This window comes from Nannospalax galili, unplaced genomic scaffold (assembly GCF_000622305.1).
Source record: "Nannospalax galili isolate Female #2095 unplaced genomic scaffold, S.galili_v1.0 scaffold57, whole genome shotgun sequence".
NCBI lineage: Eukaryota > Metazoa > Chordata > Mammalia > Rodentia > Spalacidae > Nannospalax > Nannospalax galili.
The window spans coordinates 559,457-566,036 of NW_008340555.1; the positions used below are offsets into that span (position 1 = coordinate 559,457).

At 41.6% G+C, this 6,580-nt stretch overlaps 1 pseudogene; it reads right to left on the reverse strand.

The window, feature by feature from the left end:
• Window positions 1-2,574: 2,574 nt before the first annotated feature.
• On the reverse strand, window positions 2,575-3,043 carry LOC115070760 (annotated as a pseudogene).
• Between the last annotated feature and the right edge of the window lie 3,537 nt (window positions 3,044-6,580).

Consider the following 6,580-nt stretch of genomic DNA (forward strand, 5'->3'; position numbering starts at 1 on the left):
TTGCTACCTGTACATTTCCTGTGAGCTTCTATTTCACTTGAAACTCTGTCTTCCTCTAGTATCATTTCTTTCTAAAAGTGTTTTATTTACTATTTTTATATATTTTTATTGAATTTTTGTGTATTTCATACACAACATCTTAGTCATCTTCATATCCCCATCCCCATTGGCACCTCCCACTATATTTAGCCACCATCTCACCACATTTCATGCATTCTGTCATTTGTGTTAAGGCCTATAGAGTCAAATTAGTGTCTCCTGATGTCTTTCAGAGCAAGTTCATCCACTGAGGTCTAGTCAGTCTATCTAGAGTCACTCCCTTAAAGAAGATCACCTCTTCCTCTCCCAGCAGTAATCAGCTGCCCAGTAGTTCTTTGGCTAAGATTAGGGCCTGCTGCCCATTTCCATTGTTCTATGCTGAGTTTTTGTCTGCTTGAGTTTGCATGGGTCTTGTGCATACCGTCACCATTGTTCTAAGTTCATATAAGCAAGGTCCCAAGAGCCTGTAAGACTCTATTTCCATATGGTCATGCACCTCCTCCTTGACTCTTGCAATCTTTCTGCCTCCTTTTCTGCAATAGTCCCTGATCCCTGGGTGGGTAAAGTTTAATATAGAAGTCCTGTCCAAGGACCCAGACTGCAGACTCTTACCTTCTATGCTCTACCCATTTTGGGCCCTTTGTGTTTATTGCCCTTTGTTGCATGAAGAAGCTTTGTTGATGAGAGTTAAGAGATAGATTAGTATTCTCTCTACCCCTTGTTCCACTATATTCTGTGAGTCCTAGGTGTAGAGGTTCCATTGTAGTTGTGTCACTTAGGGTTGGGCATTTCATAGACACCTAATGTCTGTGTGTGACCAGCTGTAGAACTCTGTAATAGTCTTTGTCTGTTACAAAAGAAGTTTCTTTTCTTTCAGGCCTAAGAGCTAAGCGTTTCTCAGCATGTAGGTGTGCTTGTACCCCAGTCCCTTCATATTTTATTTACTGTCTATACTTTATGTTGCCTTCATTCTTGAGGGATATTTTCACTGGGTATAGAACTCTGGATTGCTGTTGCCAGTGGCTTATGACAAGAAGTTTAAATCCATTTGTGGGTTGGGCAAGGCATCTTAGGGAGGTAAAGGCACTTGTCAAGCCTGGTGACTTCACTTTGATCCTAGGGTGGAAGGAGAGAACCGATTCCCCTCAGTTGTCCTCTGAACTCTGGGTACCCATGCACACATATACGTGCTCAAAATAAAACACTTAAAGTTATTCGAATCACTTATTTATCTGCAGGTGATTTGTTTTCTTTTGGCTACTTTCAAGATTTTAATTTTTAAATTTTTAATATTTTTATTGACCTGAGAATTTTGAACAATGTATGTTGATAATATTCAGACCCGCCCCTTCTCCACTTTTACCTTGCTATACCCCTGACTTCATGTCCTCTATTATGATTTGTCTATTTTTTAAAAGGCCTATCAAGTCTAATCTGTGCTTCCCAAGTGCTATGCTCTTGGGTGTGGGTCAATGCCTTGGAGTCTGGTCAACCTACCAGACATCATACCAGTAGGAAAACTGACTCCCTCCCCCAGCACCTATCATTTGCCAATAGAGCCTCAGGTAGGGCTGGGGATTTTTCCTCTGCTCCCCCATCCATACGGGGCCCCTGTCGGGCTTGGGTTTGTACAGGTCTTGCCCATATTATCATAAGCACTGTGAGATCACATATGCAACCCCCCCGCCCCTCCCCCTGTGGTGTTCAGACAGCAGTTTTCTTGTATTCATCCACTGCCTCTGGCTCCTATAGTTTTTCTACCCCTCCCTCTTCAGTCCTGGGAAGAGACAGTGTGATACAGTGTCCTGTTTAGGGTTGAGCACTCTTGATTTCGTTTATTATCTGCATGTTGACTGGTTGTGGATCACTCCGTCCCTTGCCATCTGCTGCAAGAAGAACTTCTGTTGAGAGTTGAGAGATGCACTAATATATGGGAATAAAAATAAGTCATTAGGAGTTGGTTAATTCTGTATCTATTTAGAATGATATAGTAGTTTCTCCCTATGGCCTGCGATCACTTATCAGGACACAGGTTTTTGGCCCTGATAACAGTGTCAGGAATGAACTCCCTATTGTGAAATAGACCTTAAATCCAATTAGAAGGCAGTTGGTTACGTCCATGATATTCATGTCAGTATTGTACCTGTCAGTTGTAATTGCAGGGTTCACAGCTGGGTAAGGGTGATAATTTCCTTTTCCACTGGTAACATGCACAGCACCGTCTAGTACTATGAAAGACTTTTATTTTTTATTATTTTTTAGCAGTTTTATTATGAAGTAATAAAGTTCAGTTTCCTTAGTTTTTTTTAATGGGAGGGTCCTCACCTGCCAAGAAGTTTGTACATTAATAGTTCTGTATTTGAATAAGAATTCCATACAAATAGAATATATACCTTAGGACAAGAAACTGAGGAAGTATTTTATATTCATGGTCCATTTGGGTGATTTAGTTGTTACTCCTCTAAAGAGATTATTATTTGTTATGTTTATTACAAATGTTGAAGTCACTTCTGGTTTGCCGTCAGTCACACACCACTAGCATTCACTCACATGGTGAAGCATGTGTTTCCAAAAGAGTTTGCAAGGGAGTGGTTGGCTCCTAGGAGCTGATATGAAGGACTGACTCTTCTTTAACGTTTCACCTAACTATCCTGTTGCCTCATCATGGCCACTGCCTTTGGTTGCTGATGTTTTACATAGCTGCCATTTTGGGTCCTTCATGGCAGATAATTCAGATGCATTTGGCATTTCTGAGGAAGTCCTGACCTGTTTCACATCCCACTTAATTGGAAAACACCGCTAACATGGCATCCAAGTCTGATTTGGAGATGCCAGTTCCATCTTGGTCACAACTGTCAGCTACGCAGCTGACTGCTGCTGTGTTTAAAGAGAAACATCTCCAGTACTGCCTGTTACATGCCTGTCCTCCTCAGTCCCAAACTTGAAATTTAAGGTTTTTGTATGTCACCACCTGTACATTAGATACAACAGTAGAAACAGTCATAACGACTTCTCCAATCCAAAATCTTCATTACCTTGGTAGAGGGTATGAATCTCAGTCTATAAAAACAGTAGAATGAGAGCTGGAGCATCTATATTATATAATTCGTTTTTATTTCTACTCAGAGCTCCTAACCTCAGACTTGTTTTTCAGACCAGAGTCACGTGACATACCATAAACATTGATCCAAATGGATCACTGTGGAGCCTCCTCTTTCTCTGTGTACATGGCCCCATGAAATCATTTGGCTCTCTGCTGGACCTAACCACACTGGCAAGGATTTCTTGCTTCTATATGCTGAGTCAGACAAGGTGCTAGGACTCTACCCTTGTGGTGGTCCCTCCTCTCCCAGGAACCCCAGACCTCTCTGTTCTCCTGTTCTCTGAACTTAAGGGGGAATCTCTAGACTTGGACAAATTCTCCCTTCAAGTGTCCTCAGGACACACCATTGTTTTCCCCTACAACATCTGAGGGTTTCCAATGAAGTTAGGCTTTTGGAATATCACAGCCAGAAAGATATACAAGGTACTTTTGTTTCCACCAGGCGGAATGTTTCCCCTGAGGCTGTGAGTTCAGAGCTGGCCAACAGCTTGCCTAAAGCAGAGTGAGAAAGGCCAGGGAAAGAGGAAAAAAGACCAATAAAAGTCCTATAGCTTGATACCACCAACTACTATTCAGACAAGAAAAATAACTTATCCATTTCTAGGTCTCTGGAATGTATCCCAGAGTCTGGTACATGGTGATTTTTCAATAAGGGGTTATTAAATGAATGAGCTAATTCCCTGTATAAAATGGGGGAACCCTCACAACCCATAACCTCTGTTCTCTGAGCTAGAAAATAGGGTACTGCTGCTGATGTCACAGTATTGTTGAAGAACTAAATGAGATTATGCACACTTTGTGAAGAGTTTTCTAATTATAATGTTTTATTACTGTTATTATAAATGTTCATTGAGCTAAGCTAGAATCTGGCATCTTTGTCTAAACTCTGGGTGATTCCTACAGATCCAATCAACTGGAAACCTGCATTTATCTTTCTCCCAGAGAAACTACAATTTCAGTGTGTTTTTATGCTCTCTAAATTATTTATCATCTTGATGACAGTTTTTATGTCAGTTTGCTTGATGATCACTAGATGAGGAGAATCGATTTTGGATTAGATTCTACTCAGCATGGAGTAACTAGTACAGCCTTGAGAAAGTGATGATGATCTTGTAGCTCATCTCAAGGCATGCTTTGACTATTTTCATACTTTAGCTAGTATTTAAATTGAGTTCTAATTACAGGACATGTTAAGGTCCACTTGTGATGCACTTTTTAAGTATTCATAGCAAATTCTTTGTAGAATGCCTGGTGATGTAAAGATTGAATGAACTATGTTTTGTTGAACTTTTTATAAATCAGCCCATTGTTTATTAAGAATTGATAATTTTTGATGCTCTTTGTATATGAATGGGGCATAATTTATTCCTAACAAACTCATCAGTAAGAAGATTTGATTTATATTTAAGCCCTGGTATCTGCCAAGAAGCTCTTAAGACATGGCAGATTGCACATCAGGAATTTTGTGCCATGGCAGATATACACAGCCCCGGCCTCGAATCTCACACTAAAGGTTCAGGTACAACTGTGGGAACAAGACTAAAGGGAGGACTTGAGGAATAGGGCGGTGGCATGTGAATTGTATAGAAAGTCTGACCAACAAGCTCTAGGTCCCATTGTTCTCGGGAGCACGGAAGGAAGGCCATGCTGGGTGGCTTTTTTTGCAGGTCCTGTACACCAATCTCAACAGCACAAAGATGTTCAGATGCAGAAAATTGACCTTCTGAAGATCCTAGATGCCTAGGCCTTGGGCTAGAGGTTTTCTAGGTACAAAGGTTTTTCTGTCAGTAAATGTTTTGTTTACCTCCTATATGCAAGACCTTGTATGAAATGCTAGGATAAAAGAGAAAGTTTGTGTTTCAGGTAACTTCCAAAGTAGTTTTATATCCTTTCTCTCTCTGGCTGTTGTCTCTGTCTCTGTCTCTCTCTCTTTTCTCCCTCTCTCTCTCACACACATACCTACCTATTCAAACCAACACAGAATTTTTAATGAAGGCTTTCTTGTATATTACAGTATTACAGTATGGAATTTGAAGGTACAATGAGGGCTGAAAGCTCTGCTTTCCTAGGAAAATTACTAAACCTCTTCAGTCACATTATCAGTAAAAATAAAATGAGAGGGTTATTGTGAGAATGAAAAATGAGTGCTTTTGCGTCACGTTTTAGAATGGTAGCTATGTGCTCAATAGCTTATCTATTTACTATTATTCTGTGGAGCTTGGAATATTGTGAGTCAGGTATTTATAGGGCCAGTAGCAGGCAGTCAACTCAGTGACATGAGAAGCAGGGTACAGGGTCAGCAGGAGATCTGGGTTTGGCTTGAAATGGAGGCTCAGAGAACTTAATGAGGGGAGTTATAGACGTGGAGCAGAAGAGGAAGCACAGCTAGGGATATATCAGAAAGTCTTGGTGTCAGGGCCCGACATGGCCTCAGAGTGCACCTTGGAGTTCAGCACCTTTAAATGGGTGTGTGAGGCCCAAGGCAGGAGAGAGATTTGCTGCAACAGGAGCTTGGTGTTGAGTCCAGCTTGTCATTTCGGCCTATCATCAAGCCTATGTATCATTTGCAACCTGTTTGAGCTACCACAGGTGTTAAAACCTTTTTAATAGAAACCACAACCATGCTGCTGTTTCTTTTAATGATAATGTCTAATGTACAGAGAAGTCAAGTTTATTACATGCTTCATTCACAGAAATCCTGAGGGAGCCATATTATTCCCATTTTCCAGATGAGAGCATTAAGGACCAAAAAATTGGTTCGAAAGATCACAGGTTAATGAGTGCTCATTAAACCTTGACTCTTCAGCTGCTTTCTAAAAGCTAGAACAGAGCTCTTAGGTAGTGAGAGAGAGAAAGGGGGCGGGGAGAGAGAGAGAGAGAGAGAGAGAGAGAGAGAGAGAGAGAGATCAAGACAGTGGAGATGTGGGATACAGTCATCTGGCAGACAAAGGTCAGGGGGAAGGGGAAAGAGAGAAAAAAAAAAAAACCCACAGACAGCTGTAATTCAGTCCAGTGCTCACTCAGCAAGTTTGTATCTCAGACCCCAGACATATCAGATGGAGAGCAGAAGCCTGGAGCCAGCTCTGCAGGCTCTGTTGCTGACATGCCTCAGGGTTCTCCCTCCTGAGAGCCATTCTGGTGTTTAAACCACAGCGTGGCCTTTCCACGCAGCTGTGTTGCTTTACCTTCAAGTCCAGGGGAAGAAACCTACCGCCCACAGAGCCAGAAGGTGCTGGCTTGGCTAGAATTCCTGAGAAGTGGTCAGTAGATCTTTAGCAAGGTGCTTGCCTGGGAAGCTAGCAAGGGCAGTTTTGATCATAAATGACCCTTCCCTGTACTGTGACAATTCTCAGGTTGGGAGAAGACCCCACTTTCCTTATCTTTCCCAGGAGCTGTAATGAAGTAAATTAGCGCATTCAAAGTTAAGAGCATGCAGCA